The sequence below is a fragment of the Choloepus didactylus genome, chromosome 5 (genome assembly GCF_015220235.1).
Source record: "Choloepus didactylus isolate mChoDid1 chromosome 5, mChoDid1.pri, whole genome shotgun sequence".
In the NCBI taxonomy this organism is placed as follows: Eukaryota; Metazoa; Chordata; class Mammalia; order Pilosa; family Megalonychidae; genus Choloepus; species Choloepus didactylus.
The window spans coordinates 107484663-107497060 of NC_051311.1; the positions used below are offsets into that span (position 1 = coordinate 107484663).

The 12398-nt window shown below is 38.1% G+C and overlaps 1 protein-coding gene across 5 annotated transcripts in view; it reads left to right on the plus strand.

Annotated features, from left to right (window-relative positions):
• CDK14 (cyclin dependent kinase 14) overlaps positions 1-12398 on the plus strand; it is a 678858-nt gene that overhangs the window by 142136 nt on the left and 524324 nt on the right. Inside the window, exon 1 of one of the 5 annotated variants that reach the window (XM_037836626.1) lies at positions 2641-2745. The exons of the other annotated variants lie outside the window; for them this stretch is intronic. The gene's annotated coding sequence lies outside the window, so the exon portion shown is untranslated. Of the gene's footprint in view, positions 1-2640; positions 2746-12398 lie in introns of those variants that run through there. 5 annotated transcript variants of the gene reach the window in all.

A 12398-nucleotide genomic window follows, 5' to 3' on the forward strand; every position in this document is an offset into this window, starting at 1 on the left:
ATTTAACCCAATCAGTTGAAGACTTTTAAGGGACAAGAAAGAGAACTTTCACTACTTCTTCAGCCAGCCAGCCTCTTCTGGGGAGTTCATGGAAGACCTTCATCAGAGTTGCCAACTCACTGCCTGCCCTACAGAATTTGGACTCATGCATCCCCACAGTTGTATGAGACACTTTATTATAAAATCTCATATTTACAGATATCTCCTGTTGGTTCTGTTTCCCTAGAGAACCCTGACTAATACAAGGATTAAATGGCTACTTCCTGGGGGTTAAAACCCTCAACTTCTTATTATGGCTTACAAGGCCTTCTGGGCTCTGGCATTGGCCCACCTTTCCCTGGCCTTAACAGCTGCCACCCCTGTGTGTGCCAGTTGGCTGTGTCCTCAGACATCTTCCAGTTTCAGCCTGAGCCTTTACTCCTGTCTTGCCTTTGCTCAAATGCTTGTCTCCTCCTGGGCCGCAGCTCTATGCCTCCTCCTTGGTAAAATGTTTTCTGAACCATCTGGGGTAAGTTACTTGCACCAACCTGAGTTCTCTGAAAACACTAATTTTAGTGTATTGTAATCATTTGCTTTATCTCTAACCATTCATTGGGTTCCTTGTATGCAGAGAACATGGCTATTCACATCAGTTCTTGTTTGTTGAATGAACAAATGAAAGAATAAAGGAGAAAGTTTAGAGTGCTAAGGTTTTTTTGTTTACATACAAGATATCTTAATGAACACAAACACTATAACTGTCCTTATCAGCCAAGTGTAGAAAAAATGGATATTGGAACTACTGAGATGAGATGATTCAAGTAACACTTCTAACATGGATTTTTTTCATGGAACATTGGGAGATAGAGGAGGGGAGATTGCTGAAGAACAACATTTAGCCTTAAAACATGGGGTTATGCAAATTCACTGGTCCTTTAAATATTTATTTAATACTTTCCAGAGTCCTAGCATTGTGTTACATGGCATGGGGGAATAACTAAAAGATGCAATTGATGTGGTCCATCCCGCAAGGGCTTTAAAATGAGGTATGTGTCGACAACATGAGAGTTTTATGAGACGACATATGATTAAATTCTAAATAATTCAAATAATAAATGCTGTTGGCTCTGAAAAAGGAGAGTCTTTGTGGGCTGGGGGGATGAGCAGTTACAAACAAAACCTCAGGATCTTGAAAGACTTGTTGAAATAAAGTTCGCCCTGCAGAAATAATGAAGTTTATGTATTTCAGTAGTTTTCAGATATTAAGGAGATAGCTTTCTCCCTTGGCTTTGGCAAAGAAGGAAGTACGTAGTATTTGTATCTGAAAAAGAACTTTCTGTAAGGTTTTGAATGCACTTTTGTGGGAAAAGAAAATGAAATTTAATATCTTCAGAGTGTCCTTCAAAATGATGAAGGTGAAGGCAGTTTGCAGTGAGGGAGGGGTGCGAGAGATGAGTCATTTAAATCAGTTAGGATGTGAAAAGAAAACTCTTTTCCGTGAGTGAAATTTCTGATCCCTTGGGTGTGCAACTCAGTCTTGGGAGCCCTGGGAATTTGGGGCACTCAACATTGACACAACAGTTACCTCCTCTTGTAGCTTAATTTTTAAAATGAATATGTATAAGATCAGATTTCATGGCTGCTTTTTATTTCTTTGCCTGATGTGTTCCTTAATCTAATGTATGCACTTTTGTGGTTGCATCTTTTGAAGATAGGGAAACCTTGTATGAATTGTAGATCAGCTGCTCTCCGGTAGGGGTCGCTATGAGAGTAGCAGTTTGGTGTCCTTCCTTTGCCACCTGGCACCCTGTGGTGTGACTTGGCACAGTTTGCCTAAGGATTGTGAGCTCTGGTTTGTGTTGGTATTTTATTTTTGAGGGTGGTATGAGCGCTAAGCCCACCACAGATTCTGCAAGGTCATAACTATGCATCTTTTACTCAGGTTCCATGAATGCTACATCTGGACATTTTTTTTTTACTCATGCATGGTTATTTTAGACTTGCCATTACGCCCCCTTTACATATGATAAATATATACACATGGACATATTGAAACATTTTAGTGTCTTTTGCAGTGTGAATGATAGTACCCTAAACTTGGCCTTCTGTAGGACCTCAGATTGTTATTTAATGAGGTTGTCACTCAGGACACTTTTGGGTTTCCTCCAGTGCTTTTAAAATATTGAATTGAGCATGGTTAGGTGCATCCCCTTGATTAAATGTTTTTCCTCCTATGCAATCACCATTAGCTGTCTGGCTCCCTTTCTGTATTCTTTTGAAGCAGCCCTGTACTGCAAATCAATATTTTTCTGAAAAGACAGTGTGTGGTGAATTGCCTGGACAGCATATGCATGGTTACTTTGGCTGCAATGCTGCTGCAGAGCCCTGGTACTCTGCCTTCCTGGGAACTCCACAGGCAAGTCCATCGTGTTTGGAGAAAAAAATTAGATTTTTTTTTTTGGGAAAAAAATAGAACTGTTAAAGCTGTCTACGCTAAGTGTTAGCATGTCCTTTGTGTTCTTTTGAACCTTTTCTGGTCTTTTCCCACCGAGATTAGCTTCTCTTAGGTGATTTCTGTTTTTTTTTTTTTTTTGTGCTTGTGCTTCCCCCTTTCTTGGTTGTAGTACAGCCGTACCATTTCAGCTTGCTAGTGCAGAAAGATGTGAATTCAGTTGCTGTATGAGCCTGGCCTGGTGCAAACACATTGCTAGAGACATGTTAAAGAGTTCCAGGTGAATTGAGCCTGAGAGAGACAACAGCAAAACGGTAAGACGGAGCATGCTTAAAATTATAGATTATAGCAAGGGTTTTAATTTGGAGCATCTCGGCAAGTCTGAATCCTGACTCACTCATTTACAACTTGAAAAGGATTCATTTTATGCATGTCATTTTACTCACCCTCTTTTATTTAACTGCCAAAACCATCCCAGATTGGTAAAGGGGGTATTTAAATTGAAGATCTGACAGGAGATTGCTCATGGGAGAGTCTCCTGAGATTCCCGAGGCTATTGCTTGTAGTTTGTAAACACCAGTAGCAGTGATAAGATGAGGGACAGGTTTAACAACCGTGCTGAGTCCTATTTCTTCTGAAACTAGTCTTATTTATTATAGCTTAAAGAGATCTGGTAGATTGTTCTGCCTGGCTACGCTTGACTGAATGCCCTCTGAGTCAAGCAAGTGAAGGACGGGAGAATAGTTTTTGCATTTGGGTAAACTGATGTCTATGAAGCTAGCTGGATTGCATCTGGGTGGAATAAACATCTCTGATATGTTAGAGATCTGGGGGCTTCCTCTCTGTTCATTCCACCCCCTTCCCCTTCTGGAGCACAGAAATGCACCTGCTTTTCAGTGTGTGCTGCCCAGCAAAGGTCAGTGTGCCGGTATTTTGCATCATTACACTTGTACCGGTTATGTCTGCATGTACAGAAGTGATAATCCTTCTTGCAGTTCTGCTTGAAGTGCTGGCTTTAGTAGTAGATGGTTAGCATTTTGGATGCTGATGGAGAACCCCTGCATGCATGAAGGACCCAGACAAACTGCTCCAAAATGATGCTTACCTGCTTTTGAAGATAACCAAGAGATAGAAATGTAAATCTTGACATCAACAGAGGTTGAATTCCTATATCCTTTGTTAATTGGCATGCAGTATTGGTGGGGTTTGAAGTTGAAGGATGTGTTTTAACATTGTTCAAAGTGAGATTAATCCATGGTCCTGGTGAGTTTATAAGTTTATAAGGTCTGTTTCCTGTGTTGGTGCTGAATATTAAGGATGTCAGCAGTTGATTTTTTTGCCTTAAAAATTTTCTACTTTTGTATACTTTAACTCTGTGTAAACTCTAACGATGTAGATAATGAATATTAATTGAGAAAATCATCGGTAATTTACTGTAGCATGTTGGCCATAAGCCAGTTCTTTGTAGTTTTGGTGATGTGAGTAAATTTCAGAAAGAACACTTGATTACTTGACGGGCTGATTGAGAGAAATAGTGATAATGTGTTAATATTAGGGTTCACTTTAAGTGAACTTATTTTGGGGGGGGCAGCCTTACAGGTGCCACTGTATACATTCAGCTATTTATTTTAAATGTTAGACATTGATTTTTGGGAGTCAATATTTGAGTGTTTTTCCAAAGGGAGCTCAAATTTTCATTTATTTTGGCATTTCATTATTAACTAAAAAGAAACAAAAATAAAAATAAATAAAATGGGCAATAACCTAGTTTTTTCCAGACTTCAGTTCTTTTATTAAAAAAAGTTTTTTCTGTTTGGGATGTGATGTGCTCCATGTTGGCTTTTTTTTTTTTTTTTCCCTGAAAGTGTGTTGTGTTCTAGCTATTTATATTTTACCTTCACTTTGTGAAAGCTGTGAGGTTTATTTTTCTGTCCTGTGACAGAAGGAATTGTATATTTGCAAAAAGCAACTAACTTTTGCAAAGGAGAACAGGAGAGCAATAATGTGACATTGATTTTGCAGTCATACAGTGTTTTCATTCATCCTACCAATAATTATTAACTCCCTACTATTTGTAAGACATGTTGTGAAGGACAAACAGATGGAATAGATATGCTCTGTGCCCTGAAGGTGTTTAGATCTAGTACAGTTGGTGTTACTCTGGGGTGTGCTCCATTATACCTTATCATAGATAGTAAGTTTGATGTTTTTTAAAGATTGTGTTTCCTACTCTGAAGAATCCTTCCCCTATGCTCTTTAAAGCATTTATTCATTGAACAAACATTTATAGAGGCAGAGTCTACCATGTACTAGTGGTAAGGAGAACAGGCCTGGTGCCCGTCCTCATGGAACTTACAGTCTACTTCTTTTAAAAATATTCCAAGGAGAAATTTTTGGGCTACATGTAGATATATATATTTTTTTCATTTTTGTTAATTGTAAAACAGATACCATGTGATTTGATTTTTATACAGAAAAGCAATATTTTTCCCCTTATTGTATAATGTCACTAAAGCAGGTTTCCCATATGAATATAATAAAAGAAGAATTGGTGATACTAAAAATAGAAGCATATGCGGAAAAGCAGGGAATAAGGAAAGATCTACAATTATATTTCGATTCTTTACATGACTTGGCAATTGAGCATGGCGATTGAGCTACTAAGATTCTCACAGATTAAATATATCAATTCTTTGCTGGTAAAGAGCTTTGCTGGTAAAATGCTCAACAGGAATCTGGAGTGTGGCCATTAACTAATGTGTGACCATTAACTTTTGTATTTCACCCACTCTGCTTCTAGTGTCTCACTCTACCTAACTTTGTAAGCAAAGATGGATCATTTTGAGGTGCTCTTACTGAATCAGAATCTTAGAACTGTTCATTGTCCTAGAACTCCCATTTAGCCAGTGGGAGCTAGTCATCTTGCACTTCCCACTGCTCTTATCAGTGGGCGCTTAACCAGAAAACCCTGGGTATCTTCTGATTTAGGAAATGGGAAGAATGGAAGAGGGAGTAAGCTTGATGCCATATTTAGCAGTTTTCCATCGAATGAGGTAAGCCTAGTATGGTGGCTTGGAACGATGTGCCCGAGAAAAATGAATTCTCCATCTTAATCCATTCCTGAGAGTATGAACCTCTTGTAAACGAACCTTCTGATGAGGTTGCTTCAGTTAAGGGTGATACAGTTGAGTCAGGATGGGCCTTAATCCAATACTGGAGGTATTATAGAGAAGGACGGAGAGAGAGAAGTCACGGGCAGCAGCCAGAATCTGGAAGTCAGTGGGGCCTGGAAGACAAAGGAGAATCTGTTGCCATGTACATTGCCATGTGATGGAAAAGCCAAGGAACCCCAAAGACCAGCCAGAAGATACCGGCCTCAGGAGGCAAGAAGCCTTCTAGCCTCCAAAACTATGAGCCAGTACATTCTTGTTGTTAAGCCAACCCATTGTGCAGTATTTATTTTAGCAGCTGGGAAACTAAAACATTTAGCTTCATTCGTCTAGCTTTCCTTGTGAAAGCTAGGTTTAAAGGCCCTGGAGTTGTCCATTTATTTGCCATTGACTGATATGATGATTTTTAGACTGGGTCAGTCAGCAGTTGATATCCATGTCTTTAACCCTTTGTCCAGGGGACTCAAACATATATAGGGGATGAAGATTTTACATGGCAATTTCTGATACCTGAGTTAGTCTGCTTTCCCTATCAGCCTGTTTCTTCTTGAGCCTTACTGTTTTCTTCCTCACTAGCTACTTGACTCTTCAGGCCAGACATTTGATATGAGTTTGATTCAGAATCAGATTAATCAGTTGCATATTAAATTTGGGTGTGGGGAGGAAGAAGAGGAGGATGGGCCAGAATACAAACCACAGGTGCAGTTATTTGGCTTAGCTTTAAAAGTGCTTTTCTTTTGCATCAAGAGAAGAGAGAACAGAGAGAAGCATTGCAGGTCAGATCTGCCCTTTGCTTATTTCTCCTGGAATGTAAGTCCCAAGGGACTTGTAGGGAAGACTGTTTGGTGTTCAAGGGCTTGGGCTTTGTTGTCAGAGTCCTGGAATAAAATACTGGCTTCTCTGTTTACTACCTGTGTGCCCTTGGGCAGGTTACTTAACTTATGTGTGCCTCAGTTTAATCATCTGTGAAATGGAGATAAAAATAGTGCCTGTCTCATTTGTCATGTGGATTAAATGAGAAAACATCTTTCAAACATTTTTTCATAGTACCTATTATGTAACAAGAGCTCAATAAGTGTTAAACACCATGATGATCGTCATCTAAAAATCCCTAATCTTCATTTTTCTTTTCTGTCAACTTGCATTATATCTTGACCTATATTCTTCTCTAGTTTGCTTGATTATTGAACATATATGACAATTTCTTAGTGTTATTGGGTTTGAAAGGATAAAAGGAGGATTTATAGAATGCTCTAGTTTTCTATTTATCATCTGGCAGGCATTAGAAAATTGTTCTATTCTATAGACTTACTCTTCTGCACAGTTGCTACACATTTGCCCCAGTGGCTTATTCCTCTGCTATATGAGATCTCACTAAAAATTCAGAAGTTGACAGTGAAATGCTTCTGGAAGCACTGGGGTTTGTTTTCAGATGGCAGACAAGCAGCAGGATGTGTGCATCCCACTGCTCTGCTCTATTCACCTTGGAAATCTCAGTTAGAATTCACTATTGACTTTTCTCCAACATAGCAAAGGATTGCAGAACCAGTCTTCTTGTTGGGCTTTTATTATTAACGTATTGCTGTCATATTCATTATTGTAGAAATTTTAGCTCTTTACAGTAGATGGACCAATTGTTAAAGCTGCATTGAAAGATGCTTCTATTTTCTCCCCAAAGGCTTATTGTTCCCTCTGTTTCTCTTCATAAGCTCTGTGTGGTTAGTGACCCATATATGATTCTCTGGAAATTTTAAAAGCTTCAAAAGTCAATCCTATATTGAGTGATGCCCTATATTTTTCTGAAAAATTTTTGGTGGGGTTTGTGTCTGGGTTTATTTTATCAGAATAAAAACATTAAATTTTAAAATTTATAATATCATTCTTGACAATAATCACTAAATTATTACCCAAGCATTAATAATGCATTTAAATTTTATTAAAAATATGATTATTATAGGTGAGAAGATGTAAGTTGTATTTATTTCTATAACTATCTGTTTCAGAATAAGAAGATAGTACACAATTTGATTTCTCCTTCAGGGAAGGGATTTAAAAATATTTATAATCTTTATTTTTAAATGCTGTTCATATGGTTACCAAGGGAAAAGAATTCAGATCCTAATAGGCCAGTCGGTATCTCCAGTAGTGTCTTCTTTTCAGTTTCCATTTTTAATGATATTGCACCTTCTGGATGCTTTATCTCACATGAGGGATAGAATAGCAAGCTACAGATATTTGTAAGGTACAAACATGAAGGAAGAACTAAGCCTGGTTTAGTACAAGGAAGCTAGGGGTGGTGCAATGACGCTAAGAAGAGCAACAAAACAGAATTCAGAAGGCACCTGAGACTGTCCTTTGCACAGCTTTGAGACAAATGACAGCTTCTCCAGTCCTTAGATGCTTAAAAAAGCCTCAAACACGGAGCCTATGTGTACAGGTAGAAACATCCTGGACCATGTTATTGATTGCAGAAATCTATGAATCTGAGTTCAGCCTGATGTATTTATTAGTTATCATTGCTCTACAGGATAGACCTTTTTTAACTGCTGCAGTTAATGTTAGTCCCCCTTGGCAGGTTATTTCACAACTTTGCATGGTGTGAGGTCCTTTGAAAATATGTTCTGGCTTCCCCTTCTCAAGTAGGACCCAAAGCAGAACCTAATAAATAATAGCTATATTTAAACCGGTAAATTCTGTGAGAGGGGAAAAGAAGTCCCTATTTGCAGGAACAGACTTTTTCTCTTTTAGGATAAGAGCTTTAGGGGAATAGTGTCTTGATGAAGAAACTAATTAGTCATACAGTGTGAGCCATTTTGTGTAGCTCGATTGTTTTATTTTGTTGAGAATGGGTCTTCCAATTCCCCGCTGGATCTGCGGGAATTTTGTAGGTTGGAATGAGCCTTTTTGCCTTTTGGTATCTCAGTACCAGGGCACTCTCTTACTGTCCATGAGCATTCTCATTTCATTTGCCGCATTTCTGAGCCCTCTGGCTATAAATAGGGGGAGGGGACAATATAGCTGGCAACTCTAACATTTACCTCCCAACACCACATACTCACTTGGCCATGGGATACAAATGCTTTTACCCCCGACTTTGTCTTTTTAGTAGGATGGACTTTTAGCCAGCATGTAATTGTGGATGTCAAGTGGGAGTTAGAAAATTTACATTTCTTCTTCCTTCTCTCCTTCACCTTTTTGGGATATTTAGTAAGTTTTTAGTGGAAACAGTGACTGAAAGACATATCTCACCCAGATTTCCACAGAATCACCATGTCTGTTTTTTTTTAAACTTTTTATCTTGAAATAATTTCAAATTTACAAGACAGTTGCAAAAATAATTCAAATCCCATACAGAGAACTCCAACATATTCCTGCTCCCAGATACCCAGCTCCACCAATTTCAAAATTTTGCCACTTCTGTGGCACCATGCTGTGTCAGTCTGTATATCATTGTTCTATCAATCAATTTATTTTCTGAACATTTGAGAGCAGGTTGCACACATCATAATGAACACCTAATACTTCCATGTACATTTCCTACAAACAAGGATATTCACTTCTGTAATTATCTTAAGTGCAATTATCAAGATCAAGAAATTTAACATTGATATAAAGCTTACGTTCTATATTCCAATTTTTAATGTCTCAATAATGCCCTTTTTAATACAGTTTTGAAATATATTCACATTCCATACAATCATCCAAACTGTACAGTTGTTCACAGTATCATCATATAGTTGTGCATTCATCACCACAATCAATTTTTGAACATTTTCATTACTCCAAAAAATAAAAATAAAAATAAGAATAAAAATAAAGGTGAAAAAGAACATCCAAAACAACCCATACTCCACCTGCATCCCCTGTTATTCATTTGCTTTTTGTCTCCATTTTTCTATTCATTTGTCCATACACTGGATAAAGGGATAAAGGGAATGTGAGCCATCGAGTTTTCACAATCACAGAGTCGCACCATTATACAACTATACACAATCAATTTCAAGAATCAAGAATACTGAATTGCAGTTCAGCAGTTTTAGATATTTCCTTTTAGCTATTCTAATAAACTAAAAACTAAAAAGGGTTATCTATATAGTGCATAAGAGTTAACTCTGGAATGACCTTATGACTCCGTTTGAAATCTCGTAGCCACTGAAGCTTACTTTGTTTCATTTCTCTTCCCCATTTTGGTCCAGAAGGGGTTCTCAATCCTATGATGCCAGTCTAGGCTCATCCCTGGGAGTCACATCCCGTGTTGCCAGGGAGATTTATACCCTTGGGAGTCATGTCTCACATAGTGGGGGACATGCTGAGTTGGCTTTTAGAGGCCACATCTGAGTAACCAAAGAGGTTCTCTGGGGTGACTCTCAGGCACAATTATAAGTAGGCTTAGCCTCTCCGCTTCAGTAACAGCAAGCCCTTTTGAGAACTTTCTCCTCCATTCTTAGATCCCATCCTGTATCATGGATTGCATTTAATTGTAATTTTCTCTTTAGTTTATCTTTTTTTCTTTTTAAATTGTGGGATCATATATACAACATAAATCTTCCCATCCCAACCTCCCTAAGCATACCATTCAGTGGGATTAATCACATTCACAGTGTTGCAGTACCCTTACCACATCCATTACTAGAATGTTCCCTTTGACTCAAACAGAAATCGTATACTCATTTTGCATTAATTCCCTATTGCCCCTGCTCCCCACCCCTGGTAACCTGTACTCTACTTTCTGTCTCTGTGAGTTCACATAGTCTCTGACATTTTCTTTGTGGTTACTATGGGGCTTAAATTTAACTCTCTAAGTCTCTAAGAATCTTGTTTGCTTTGATACCAATTTAACAACTTCAATAGCATACCTAAACTATGTTCCTATATCCTTCCATCCCCCACCTTTGTGTTCTTATTACAAATTACATTATGAATCCCAAAACATTGATTTATCATTACATTTTATGCACTTGCCTTTTAGATCCTGTAGGAAGTAAAAAGTGGAGTTACAAATCAACAATACAATAGTACTAGTATTTATATTTACCATATCATTGCCTTTATCAGCGATCTTTATTTCTTCCTGTGGCTTCACTGAATTGTCTAGTATCCTTTCCTTTGAACCTGCAGAATTCCATTTATAATTTCTTGTAGGGCTGGTCTAGTGACAGTGCACTCCCTTAGCTTTTGTTTATTTGAAAATGTCTTAATCCCACTCTCATTTTTGGAAGACAGTTTTACCAGATATAGAATTCTTGGATGGCAATTTTTTGCTTTCAGTACTTTAAATATGTCTTCCCAGCGGCTTTTTGCTTGCATGTTTTCCAAAGAGAAATCATCACTTAATCTTATTGAGGCTCACTTGTATTCACACATTGCTTCTCTTTTCTGGCTTTCAGAATTCTCTCTTTTGGCATTCAGTAGTTTGATCTTAACATGGTGTGGTGTGGGTCTATTTGGGTTTATCCTGCACCATATTCTGAATGGGAAGAGGCCTTCATATCCTTTGTCCAGTCTGGCAGTGGAAAATGTTCATTATGCCATCGAGGCTGTCATACTCTCCTAGGCCCCCTGTAAAAAAAAGTACCACAAATTGGGTGGCTCAAAACAACAGAAATTTATTGCTTACAATCTGAAACCAAGATGTCAACAGGACCGTGTTCTCTCTGAAGACTGTTGGGGAAAATCTGTTTCATGCCTCCCTCTTGGCTTCTGGAGGTGGCTAGAAATCCATTTCCACTCTGCATCGGTTGTCATGTGGTGTTCTCTGCTCATCTGTCTGTCTGTATCCAATTCCTTCTTTATAAGGACACTGGCCATGTGGATCCTAATCCATTTTGGCCTTATCTTAACCAATAACATCTTCAAAGACCCTATTTCCAAATAAGGTCACATTCACAGGACTGGGAGTTAAGATTTGAACACGTCTTATTGGGGGGACACAATTCAACCCGTTCAGGGGCAGTGGGCTTCTTTTTTCCCAAGGGAAGTCCTGCTTTAGGGAACATGGTGTGCTTTGCAAATGTAAGTTCCTTTTTAAATTTCTTTTCTGAATTTCGAAGTGACTTCCTTCTAATTACTTTTTTTCGGAGTTACCAAAAAAAACCTTGGCAAATAAAGAGCAAAGCAAGGTTCTGGGTTTTGTTTTCTTTAGGATAATTTTGTAGTAATTTTTTACAGCTATGGTGGTAATGGCAAAACAACGCTTCTGTATTAGATACAAGTAAATCCAAATATTTCTATGCAGAAAGTAATGTCACATATGCTATTATAACTGATGTATATTCTTTCTCTACTCCACACACCCCTCAAATCCCATTTTTAAAATTCATATATATATGAGGTGAAATTATTGGAAAATTTTCTTTCAGATCTCAAAATTATGCTAAAGAATTATCTGAAATTAACATGATCTTTTGTAGGAAGTTTGAACAAAAAAGGATACCTGAGGAATATTAAAATGATTATCACTTGTGTTATACCCAGAGACTGAAGCAAATTTCTCCTCTAAAAGATTTGACCTCTCTCCCAGTTTCAATTCCTTATTTGACCATAACAGGAGAATCTATCAACACATGGTTTAAAACAGTGCATCTCAAACCTGGTGCAAGCAAATCACCTGGGGATCTTGTTAAAGTGCAGATTCTGACTCTGCAGGACTGTGCTGGTCCTGAGATCCCAAGTGATCCCTGTGTTGCTGGTCCATGAGCAGCAAGGTTTACAGAAAATCACAGATGAAATTCTGATCCCCAAAGATAATTACGTTCAGAAAACCAACAGAGACCACAACTGGCAATACAGATGATACT